The sequence below is a fragment of the Bos indicus genome, chromosome 24 (assembly GCF_029378745.1).
Source record: "Bos indicus isolate NIAB-ARS_2022 breed Sahiwal x Tharparkar chromosome 24, NIAB-ARS_B.indTharparkar_mat_pri_1.0, whole genome shotgun sequence".
Taxonomy (NCBI): domain Eukaryota; kingdom Metazoa; phylum Chordata; class Mammalia; order Artiodactyla; family Bovidae; genus Bos; species Bos indicus.
In genome coordinates this window covers 3431771-3444926 of record NC_091783.1, presented here as the reverse complement: position 1 = coordinate 3444926, position 13156 = coordinate 3431771, and positions in this window count along the sequence as shown.

Below are 13156 nucleotides of genomic sequence, written 5' to 3'. Positions count from 1 at the left end.
GCATCCCACTCCAGTGCTTTTGCCTGGAGAGTCCCATGGATGGAAGAGCCTGGTAGGCTGCAGACCATGGGGTCGCTAGGAGTCCGACATGACTAGGCGACTTCCCTTTCACTTTTCACTTTCATGCATTGGAGAGGGAAATGGAAACCCACTCCAGTGTTCTTGCCTGGAGAGTCCCAGGGAAGGGGGAGCCTGGTGGACTGCCGTCTCTGGGGTCACACAGAGTCGGACACGACTGAAGTGACTTAGCAGTAGCAGCAGTAGCAGCAGGCAAAGTTAAGCTTATTCTGTGCATGAAGAAGTTGGAGAGAGATGGATGGGGACAGGGCACCTAAGCTGGCTACACAAAGATGCTTCATTTGTCCTTGTCATTTGCAATTATTATTTTATGGTAAATATTAATTTCTGTCTATTGCTTATTTTATTGTTTTTATTATCTAGGTAATTTGTCATTATTTTATCTGAGGCTTTTTTTTTTTTAAAGGACCCTATGTGTTTCTTTCTTATAGCTTAGGAAATGGTTGCTTGGGAATTTTTGATATTCAGTTCAGTTCTGTCACTCAGTTATGTCCAACTCTCTGCTACCCCATGGACTGCAACACACCAGGCCTCCCTGTCCATCACCAACTCCCAGAGTTTACTCAAACTCATGTCCATCGAGTCAGTGATGCCATCCAACCATCTCATCCTCTGTCGTGCCCTTTTCTTCTCTCCTTCACTCTTTCCCAGCATCGAGGTCTTTTCCAATGAGTCAGTTCTTCCCAACAGGCGGCCAAAGTATTGGAGTTTCAGCTTCAGCATCAGTCCTTCCAATGAATATTCAGGGTTGATTTCCTTTAGGATGGACTGGTTGGATCTCCTTGCAGTCCAAGTGACTCTCAAGAGTTTTCTCCAACACCACAGTTGAAAAGCATCAATTCTTCAGCACTCAGGTTTCTTTATAGTCCAACCTTCACATCCATACATAACCACTGGAAAAACCATAGCCTTGACTAGATGGACCTTTGTTGGCAGGGTCTCTGATTTTTAATATGCTGTCTCTGATTTTTAATATGCTGTTCACAGCCTTTCTTCCAAGGAGCAAGCATCCCTCAATTTCATGTCTTCAGTCACCATCTGCAGTGATTTTGGAGCCCCCCAAAATAGTCTGTCACTGTTTCCATTGTTTCTCCATCTATTTGCCATGAGGTGATGGGACTGGATGCCACAGTCTTAGTTTTCTGAATGTTGAATTTTAAGCCAACATTTTCACCCTCCTCTCTTTAGTTCCTCTTCACTTTCTGCCATAAGGGTGGTGTCATCTGCATATCTGAAGTTATTGATATTTCTCCCGGCAATCTTGATTCCAGCTTGTGCTTCTTCCAGCCCAGCGTTTCACATGATGTACTCTGCATAGAAGTTAAATAAGCAGGGTGACAATATACAGCCTTGATGTACTCCTTTCCTGTTTTGGAACCAGTCTGTTGTTCCATGTCCAGTTCTAACTGTTGCTTCTTGACCTACACACAGATTTCTCAGGAGGCAGATAAGGTGGTCTGATAGTCACATCTCTTTAAGAATTTTCCACAGTTTGTTATGATCTACACAGTCAAAGGCTTTGGTGTAGTCAATAAAGCAGAAGTGGCAGGAACCCCTCACAAGAAATGGAATAGCCATCATGGTCAACAAAAGCGTTCGAAATGCAGTACGTGGATGCAATCTCAAAAGCAACAGGATGATCTCTGTTCATTTCTAAGGCAAACCATTCAATATCACAGTAATCCAAGTCTATGCCCCAACCAGTAAGGAGGAAGAAGCTGAAGTTGAACGGTTCTACAAAGACCTACAAGACCTTTTAGAACCAACACCCAAAGAAGATGTCTTTTTCATTATAGGGGACTGGAATGCAAAAGTAGGAAGTCAAGAAACACCTGGAGTAACAGGTAAATTTGGCCTTGGAATATGGAATGAAGCAGGGCAAAGACTAATAGGGTTTTGCCAAGAAAATGCACTGGTCATAGCAAACACCCTCTTCCAACAACACAAGAGAAGACTCTACACATGGACATCACCAGATGGTCAACACCAAAATCAGATTGATTATATTCTTTGCAGCCAAAGATGGAGAATCTCTATACAGTCAACAAAAACAAGACCAGGAGCTACTGTAGCTCATATCATGAACTCCTTGTTGCCAAATTCAGACTTAAATTGAAGAAAGTAGGGAAAACCACTAGGCCATTCAGGTATGACCTAAATCAAATCCCTTATGATTATACAGTGGAAGTGAGAAATAGATTTAAGGGACTAGATCTGATAGATAGAGTACCTGATGAACTATGGACGGAGGTTCATGACATTGTACAGGAGACAGGGATCAAGACCATCCCCATGGAAAAGAAATGCAAAAAAGCAAAATGGCTGTCTGGGGAGGCCTTACAAATAGCTGTGAAAAGAAGAGAAGTGAAAAGCAAAGGATCAAAGGAAAGATATAAACATCTGAATGTAGAGTTCCAAAGAATAACAAGAAGAGATAAGAAAGCCTTCCTCAGTGATCAATGCAAAGAAATAGAGGAAAACAACAGAACGGGAAAGACTAGAGATCTTTTCAAGAAAATTAGAGATACCAAGGGAACATTTAATGCAAAGATGAGCTCGATAAAGAACAGAAATGGTATGGACCTAACAGAAGCAGAAGATATTAAGAAGAGGTGGCAAGAATACACAGAAGAACTGTACAAAAAAGATCTTCATGACCCAGATAATCACGATGGTGTGATCACTCACCTAGAGCCACACATCCTGGAATGTGAAGTCAAGTGGGCCTTAGAAAGCATCACTACGAACAAAGTTAGTGGAGGTGATGGAATTCCAGTTGAGCGATTCCAAATCCTGAAAGATGATGCTGTGAAAGTGCTGCACTCAATATGCCAGCAAATTTGGAAAACTCAGCAGTGGCCACAGGACTGGAAAAGGTCAGTTTTCATTCCAATCCCAAAGAAAGGCAATGCCAAAGAATGCTCAAACTACTGCACAATTGCACTCATCTCACACGCTAGTAGAGTAATGCTCAAAGTTCTCCAAGCCAGGCTTCAGCAATATGTGAACCATGAACTTCCTGATGTTCAAGCTGGTTTTAGAAAAAGCAGAGGAACCAGATCAAATTGCCAATATCCACAGGATCATCAAAAAAACAAGAGAGTTCCAGAAAAACATCTCTTTCTGCTTTATTGATTATGCCAAAGACTTTGACTGTGTGGATCACAATAAACTGGAGAATTCTGAAAGAGATGGGAATACCAGACCACCTGACCTGCCTCTTGAGAAATTTGTCTGCAGGTCAGGAAGCAACAGTTAGAACTGGACATGGAACAATAGACTGGTTCCAAATAGCAAAGGAGTACTTCAAGGCTGTATATTGTCACCCTGCTTATTTAACTTCTATGCAGAGTACATCATGAGAAACGCTGGGCTGGAAGAATCACAAGCTGGAATCAAGATTGCTGGGAGAAATATCAATAACCTCAGATATGCAGATGACACTACCCTTATGGCAGAAAGTGAAGAGGAACTAAAAAGCCTCTTGATGAAGGTGAAAGAGGAGAGTGAAAAAGTTGGCTTAAAGCTCAACATTCAGAAAACAAAGATCATGGCATCTGGTCCCATCACTTCATGGGAAATAGATGGGGAAACAGTGGAAACAGTGTCAGGCTTTATTTTTTTGGCTTCCAAAATCACTGCAGATGGTGATTGCAGCCATGAAATTAAAAGACGCTTACTCCTTGGAAGAAAAGTTATAACCAAATAAGATAGCATATTGAAAAGAAGAGACATTACTTTGCCAACAAAGGTCCGTCTAGTCAAGGCCATGGTTTTTCCAGTGGTCATGTATGGATGTGAGAGTTGGACTGTGAAGCAGGCTGAGCGCCGAAGAATTGATGCTTTTGAACTGTGGTATTGGAGAAGACTCTTGAGAGTCCCTTGGACTGCAAGGAGATCCATCCAGCCCATTCTGACAGAGATCAGCCCTGGGATTTCTTTGGAAGGAATGATGCTAAAGCTGAAACTCCAGTACTTTGGCCACCTCATGCGAAGAGTTGACTCATTGGAAAAGACTCTGATGCTGGAAGGGATTGGGGGCAGGAGGAGAAGGGGACGACAGAGGATGAGACGGTTGGATGGCATCACTGACTCGTTGGACGTGAGTCTGAGTGAACTCCGGGAGTTGGTGATGGACAGAGAGGCCTGGCGTGCTGGGATTCATGGGGTCACAAAGAGTTGGACACGACTGAGCGACTGAACTGAACAGAACTGAGATGTTTTTCTGGAAGTCTCTTGCTTTTTCAGTGATGTTGGCAGTTTGATCTCTGATTCCCCTGTCCTCTTTAAATCCAGCTTGAACATCTGGAAGTTCATGGTTCACATACTGTTGAAGCCTCACTTGGAGAATTTTGTGCATTAGTTTGCTAGTGTGTGAGATGAGTGCAATTGTGCAGTAGTTTGAACATTCTTTGGCATTGCCTTTCTTTGGGATTGGAATGAAAACTGACCTTTCCGGTCCTGTGGCTACTGTTGAGTTTTCCAAATTTGGTGGCATATTGTGTATAGCACTTTCACAGCATAATCTTTTAGGACTTGAAATCTCTCAACTGGAATTCCATCACCTCCACTAGCTTTGTTCATAGTGATGCTTCCTAAGGCCCACTTGACTTCACATTACAGCATGTCTGACTCTAGGTCACACCATCGTGGTTATCTGGCTTATAAAGTTATTTTTTTTTATAGTTCTTCCGTGTATTCTTGCCACCTCTTCTTAATATCTTCTGCTTCTGTTAGGTCCATACCATTTCTGTCCTTTATTGTGCCCACCTTTGCATGAAATGTTCCCTTGGTATCTCTAATTTTCTTGACAAGATCTCTAGTCTTTCCCATTCTGTTGTTTTCCTCTATTTCTTTGCATTGATCACTGAGGAAGGCTTTCTTATCTCTCCTTGCTATTCTTTGGCATTTTTGACATGGACCTTTCTAAAGTTTAGGCAAAAACTGTGAAAGTGCTTCTTCTTCACTCCCTTTGCTATTTTTAATTTACAGGTTGCACAATAGCATTCTCTCGAGGTTTCTTTCATTCCTGTATGGCAATAATTAATTATTGTTTGTAAAATTGAATCTTTACCAAAATGTTTTTTTCATTGTTCTCAGAGTAATAAGCAGTTGACATGGTAAGTAAAGTATTTTTCTTTTTCAGTAGAGTGAGATTTTTCCATCAGACCTCTGGGTAGTTGGAATGGACTTTCAGTCTGACAGGACCTTTCTGCCAAATATGTGCTCTATTTCTTTCTCAATATTGCCCAACTTCTGCTTCTGGGAGATGGGTTAACAGTATCCTTCTACCTCCCTTATTATAGAGTTTCACCCCATCCTGATGGCAACATCGATACAATGGACATGAGTCTGGGCAAACTCCAGGAGCTAGCGAAGGACAGGGAAACCTGGCTTGCTGCAGTCCTTGGGGTTTCAAAGAGTAGGATATGACTTAGAAACTGAACAACAACCCCATTCTATACACATACTTCTCATAGCCAATCTCTTTTTAATTTATGCATTCAAGAACATTTCCTTTAAAAGCCTTTAAGCTTTTTATTTTGAATTAATTATATAATCATAAGCAATTCTGAGAAATAATACCATGAGATCCTGTATACCCATCACCACACTTCCCCTAGGAGTGACATTTTGAAAATCTAGAGTGTATCACAGCCATCAGGTTGACATTCACACAATCCACTGGCCTCATTCACATTTCACCTATTTCACATGTACTCCTTTGAATGTGTGTGCGTATTTGGTTTTATGCAATTGTGTTCTATGACACAACTGTTCTATGACAAGTACCCGAGCATACACACAACAAAGTCCTATGTCACCCTTTTCCAACCCCAGCCACCTCCCATCCAACTGTGCTTAATCCCCACAACCATGACCTCCACTCTGGGATGCTCTCATTTCAAATGTGATGTAGGGTCGCAAGGTGCCTAGCCTCTGACACTTCTGATAGCTCTTGCTCTTGGGATCAACACCTTTTCTTCTTGAAATGACCTGCATTCTTCATGCTAACTCTGTTCTTAGTTTCTTATAATCTTCACCCCTGACAACATCAGCTCCAGCTGGTACAACTGCTTGGAGTCAAAGTCCCATTTTGCATCTCAAACACAGAAGTCTCATCTTTAGCTGTTGGCTCTCTGACCACAGCTGTTTGGTTTCTCCCCTCAGCTGTCTCAGGACAAACTCTCCCACCCTTAAAACTCCTTTTGAACAATTTGAGCCACTTTGCAATGACAAAAAACAGACCACTTTTGAGTTTAGAGTGGGAAGGGTCATATGATGAAGCCAGGGGAGCAGGTGGGACTATATCAGGAGCTGAGACGCTTCCACTGCCTGGAGTCAGAAATAACTCTAATAGTGCTATATGAATAGCCAACATCTTGCTAACTTTCAGAAGGGGGCGCTGTCCTCTTCCCTGGCCTAATTCTTACAGGCACCATCTGCAGTATCTACCATGGAGCAGGTATCATGTAGATATGTTTACAGTTCTCTCGTGCAATGTTCATGGCATCTCTACCATCAGGGGCATCAGGTCTATTAACCTGAAATTAAGGATCTTTTCTCTAATGAGGCAGTGGATGCAGACAGATTAAAATTTGCCACTAAGATCAAAGATCCTTCTCGGAACACACTTCCTTAGGAATTCAATCAATCACTCTGTAGCTGAAGTTCCTGAGTTCCTACAATGGCATATAATACACTCTTCCTCTTCTACTGGGATGGTTTCTTTTTATTAATCTTCCTCTAACCACGAACATTTTAAAATAAATTTCTGTGCCATCTATAAGATAATGCATGCTAACTTGTAAAATTTGTTTCATTTATACTTTATACTTATGCTTTTATGCATTCTTCTTTATCATCATTGTTATTTTTTCCTTGGAATCTCTTCCATTATTTTTCTTCATTCTACATCATACCAATATATCAATTCTAACACAGTATCCAATTTCTTACCCCACGTCTCACACTGAGGTTAGAGCCCTTCTGGTCAAATTCTTATTCTTTCCTTTAAGTCTTTGTAAGATGCATGTTGCCCATGGTCTACCAGCCCATCATTCAGATGTCATAAGCAGTGATCCAGAAAACTACATGCTCTTGCTTTTATTTTTAATCTAGCTACACCTATTCTACATCCTTTTTCCTCTTTCAAAGTCAATAAAAATAAGTTTCAGGATTTTTTAAGGTCTCTCATTTATTCTCACATGAATCAGCAGAAATGAGTAATTGTCACATGTTTGATGAAGCTTGGCAGTCCTTCCATCATGAGAAACTCTCATTACCCACATCAAGGCGATGAATGATCACCTCTCATGGAAACCGTGACATCTTCTGTTCCTGGTGATCCCGTAACAGGATCCCCTGAACTCATTGATACCTGAGGATTTTTGCTGTCCTGGGGGTGTGAGATGTCAAGTCTTTGAAAGGAAGTTCTCTGTTCTGTGGGGCAACAATTGGATAAACTATTTTTATTGAGTCCTGACTTCTAATTATTAAACTTTGGCAGGACACTTGCATCCTTTCTTGTTGTTGTTTCATTGTTCAGTTGTGTTCAACTCTGCTACTCCATGTACTTTAGCCTGCCAGGCTCCTCTGTCCATGGAATTTTCCAGGCAAGAATACTGGAGCTGGTTGCCATTTCCTCCACCAGGGATTTTCCCAACCTAGGGATCAAACCCGAGTCTCCTGCATTGGCAGGCAGATTCTTTACCACTGAGCCATCAGGGAAGTCCACTTGCATCCGTACCAGATTTTAAGTTTTTGATTGGTTTTTTTTTTTTTTTTTTTACTATTTTCTCCATCCTAATTTAGGAACTCTGCATCAGGCATAATAGAGAGAGAGAGTTTTTCAAATCTCTTCATCTTCTACCTGGGAGTCTAGCTTGATAAGATATCCAATTGATGTAATGGCTCCAAGCAGGAAGAGTGGGCAACCTTCTGGTCTCTGGAAACTGTCTTCATTCATATTATATGGGATCAGCAAGTTGAATTGGAGTCTTTCTCATTTACAAGAGCATTGGATCTAATATATGTGCTCACCTTTGAGCTGCTAGTGACTCCGGGCTTCTGGAAAACCTATTTTTGACTTGCTGGATTATTCAAACTCTTCTCAAGACACAATTTTGTAATACTTGTTCCATATTAAACCTTCACTAAAAAAAAAAAAATCACATCATGTGATGTGTGCAATCCAACTCCCCAGTTCAGCCCAGCACACACATCTTTCTCTTCCTCATAATCTCACTGCCCTGTTCCATCACAGGAGCAGGGTTTTATTAATATAAGTCTGTAATTTGTTTCCCTAATTAGTAATATTATATGATTCTTGTGAACTGGTATCTAATTTCCTCATCACTAGATGTGAGGGGGTTGGGGAAAACCATGGAAGCTTTGTGAAAATATCTGTTCCAACAACTACAGATATTTAGTATCTATGAATGTTATTTTTTGAAAAACAGTATATGAATGCTATTTTTAAAAAATAACAAAAGAAGAGGGAAAAAATCTCCAAGGTCTTGAGGTGTACAAAACAGAACATCCAAGTTTATGAAACATAGTGTAACTTTTAGAAGTTGTACTTTGTGGTTTGGAATTTTATTCCATCCTCTGGATAATACTGAGTCAGAAACTTCTGGAAATCTAACATAAAATAATTAGATGGACAGCATATCATGTATGTGGTCTTATAAGAAGAAAATAGAACGCTTTTGTAGCTATGTTTTTATTGATCTGATTTTTAAACCCTTGGGTGTGTCAAGAAGTGGAATTTAAGCAAGTACTAGAAACATGAACACTGCTGTCCTTCATTTTGTCGATTGCTTTAGGGTAGTGTGGGATGGGAGGAATGTATCTGTTTGATTCTGTTCTTTCTCTTTCTCTGGGATTTTCTGAGTTTCCCAGTTACTCAGCTAAGCACAAACTGCTGTTCATACAGATGCAGCACCATGATTTGTGATTTGCTGGCTGTCATGCCCATTACTACCTGACTATGCTGTTACACTGTCACTCCTGGTTGCTGCCTCGATTTGTCTCCACAAGGAAGAGGATTTGTGAAGAAGAGGAGAAAATAAAAACCCTTCCATCATCCTGGTCCTGATTTTCACTTGGAAGCACACAGAGGTCATGCAAAAACATCAGGGAAAAAACACATACGCCCCTTTCATCCTCAAAAATTAATTGCCAAGAACATAACTTGGAGATTTTTTGTAAGCTAAACAAACAGTCTTCTAGGAGCTTGAAATTTGGTGGAGTTGAGATCAGTTCTCAGGAGTATTTCCACCCACAAGTCTCAAGTTGCTTCATCAGACAAAGCCCAAAGCACAGTTCTCCAAATTAAGAATAAGCCTCCATTTCTTTATGGGCTTCCCTCATAGTTCAGTAGGTGAAGACTCTGTTTCTTCAATCAAGCTCCCTCACATGGCCATCTTCAAACCCCCAAGGGTGACATCCTGGCAGCCAGCTCAGAGTTCTTTGTGCCACTCACCTCACTCAACACCTGATCCTCCCAGAGCCCAAGCAGTGGAGAGTCTACACAGCACCATGTTCATTCCAGTTTGGGGTAGACTTTCAGTCTGTGAGTCTAAAGCACTGAATCAGAGTAAAAATGAGCAAGCTATAACAAATGTTATTCAAGGTAGTTCATAGACTTAAATATCTGAGATATAAAAATACAAGTTCCAGAAGAAAACGTAGAAAAATATTTTTATTACTTTAAGATAGGGAAAAAGATCTCTTACACAGGACACAAAAACCATTAGCTGTTAAAAATGTTGACAAATTGTACTTCATTGACATTGTCCTGCTTGACAAAAGACACTCTAATAGAGTCAAAATTCAAGCCACACACCAAGGGAATATATTCGTAGTACATCCATCCAACATAGTCATTTCAGAACAAAAATATCTCAGTGAGCCTACAAGAAGGGGGTTTGCCATTGTCAGTCATCTTACAAATGAAAATTAAAGCCGCAATGAGATGCTACTATGATACCAACTGTTGACAAGGATGTGGAGCAAGGGGGGCTCTTGTATGTTTCTGGTGTGGGTATATATGGCTGAAAAATATTTGGAAAACTGTTAGGCAGTAGAAACTAAAGCTAAACATGTGCCCACAGTCTGACCCAGGAAATCCACTCCTGGGTGTGTAGCCAACACATGCCTAAGAGTGTTTCCGACAGACCTGCTCATAGTAATTAGAAAGTAAAAACAACCCAAATGTTGAGCAACAGACAAACAGATAAATGAATCATGATATATTTATACAAGGAGATACATAACAATTAAAAAACAAAAAGAAAAACAAAACCCTACTGCTATCTGCAATATCACAGAGAAGAGTTTGGTAGATACGAAAGAGTAAAAACTGTCTGATGTTTATATGGGGTTCAGTAACAGACGAAACTAACCTAGGCCCTTAGAAATCTGACAAGTGGTTCTCTCTGTGCATTATTGACTGAGAGAGAGCAGAAGGAGGAGTTCTAAGTTATATAGGTACATGTACATATGCATCAAGTTCATCAAGCTGAATATTTCAATTAGCCCACTTGGCTATATCATGTCATATTCTAACAAACAAGTAAAAAAAAGGATTATGGACGAAGACAGGGTGGGTGGTAAGATTGATCTAGTTTTGCTTTCACTTTAGAATATAAAAAGCTGGAACCCTAACAGCAAGAGAGATGTGGATAAACTATAAAATCATTTCGTTTTGTTGAAACCATCAGAGAGGTTAGGTACAAGGAAAACAAGTAGCCGTAAATCAAGGGAGAGACAGTCAGTCCTCCCACCCCTGCCAGAAGGGTGGAGATGTGTGTTCTTGCCCATCTCCCATGGCAGAGTCAAGGAACAGGAGATTTCAGGCACTATGCAAGTGGGTGGGAAGAGCGCAGTTAAAAATCTGGAGCATTTCTAAGGCCACGTGTGGACGGGTGTGAGAAAGGAGACTTCTTGGAGATGTCAGATGTTGGAAGGCTTGTGTCCATTTAAGAGTCTCTTTTCTCAGATGTCCACCAGATGCTGACAAGAGATCTTGGTAGAATGGGGAAGCAAAGAACAACTGGACCATGATGCAGGTCTGAAGACAAGGATGGCCATGGCTGTGGAATGGGCATGGAGCCCTACCTGATGCTTCCTCCTTATGGAACCAGAGCTTCCTCCTAAAGGAGAGGCAGATAGTATGCTGTCCATGGGCAGAGGCAGATTTACTGCAGCTAGGTGGGGAATAAAGGGGAAATCTTCTACCTGGAAGGAAAGCTAGAAATCGCTGGGCTCATGATCCAGTATCCTAGACCAGAAGAAAGGCAAGAGACTATGTCTTAAACAAGATCTACCAAAGGCACAAGGCAGAGATCAGCTGAAGAGGAGAAAGCTGAGACTGTGGGAAGCCCCAAGCTTGAGACTCCAGCACACAGATCCCACTGAAGATCAGGGCTGGAGAGTACCACAAAAGCCAGAGGTCAACAGGATGCCCTGCTAAAGTACTGGTAAAATGGAAACTGAAAATCTGAAATTCCATACGGCTGGTGCCTGACTTTGGAATAATCACCTTTAGAGAAAGATAAGTTTCTTAAAATGTTAACAGGCCTCCTGGCCAGAAGATGATGTAATTCACCTGAACTTTTGCATATGATAAGTTTGAAAGCCTGGCTTCGATTAGGACCAGGAACTGCTGTCCTTGCATGACTCCACCCCTTCCCCCATTATCCTCTATGCACAACTTAAGGTATAAAAACTACTTTGGAAAATAAAGTGCGGGCCTCGTTCACCGAAACTTGGTCTCCCCATGTCGCTCTCTCTCTCAAATTCTGGCTGAGTCTCCATCTGGAGCGCGGAACCCGCCATGCTTGCTAATTATGCCTGGGCTTCTAAGATCCGACCAGGGAGGCCTCAGTGTCTCCTCTCCTTCGGGAGAACGGAAGGACGCCTGCGGCCTACGTAAGTGGTGCAAACTTCTTGTCTTGAAGTTTTATTGGTCTCCCGCGTAAACCAAGCTACTCAGCCTCTTTTCTCCACTAAATTTTCCTACTGAGCTATCCTCATCCTATTACTCTTTATATCTTTGATAAAATATTTAAATAAATAGGTTGCCGATGCCGTCCCTGCTTCGAATACCCTGGATCAGCCGGGGCTGGTCCCCGGCACCATACCTAGCCAATATATCTATCATAAATAAAGTCAGAATAAAGACTCTTAAAGGGAAACAAAAGCTGAGAGAATTCAACATCAGCCAGTCATCAGGGAGAGGAAATAGGGTAGCAGTCAGAAGCCTCGACAAGAACTCTGGACATGACTGAAAGGAAACTTTCCAGTTTGTAATCTCTCTAAATAATCACTATCTAGTCAAGGCTATGGTTTTTCCAGTGGTCATGTATGGATGTGAGAGTTGGACTGTGAAGAAAGCTGAGCGCTGAAGAATTGATGCTTTTGAACTGTGGTGTTGGAGAAGACTCTTGAGAGTCCCTTGGACTGCAAGGAGATCCAACGAGTCCATTCTAAAGGAGATCAGTCCTGGGTGTTCTTTGGAAAGAATGATGCTGAAGCTGAAACTCCAGTACTTTGGCCACCTCATGCGAAGAGTTGACTCATTGGAAAAGACTCTGATGCTGGGAGGGATTGGGGGCAGGAGGAGAAGGGGACGACAGAGGGTGAGATGGCTGGATGGCATCACTGACTTGATGGACATGAGTCTGAGTGAACTCCGGGAGTTGGTGATGGACAGGGAGGCCTGGCGTGCTGGGATTCATGGGGTCACAAAGAGTCAGACACGACTGAGCGACTGAAATGAACTGAAGCAAAAATGCTAGCAGTGCATTCTGGATTTATAGTAGGATAAAAGCAAGTGTGCGGCCACAGTAAGATAAAAGACTGTAGGAGGAAATTAGAAAGATACTGTTAAGTTTTTATAATTCATGTGAAACATATACTATTTGCACAGCCACAAAACATTTTCTTAGTGTTTTATTTATAACAGTTTCATGGTCACAGCAAAATTGAGAAGTCTTATGTACATATACCCATACATAAGTGTCAAAGGCAGAATTATTCATAATGCCATGAACTAGAAACACTGTAAACA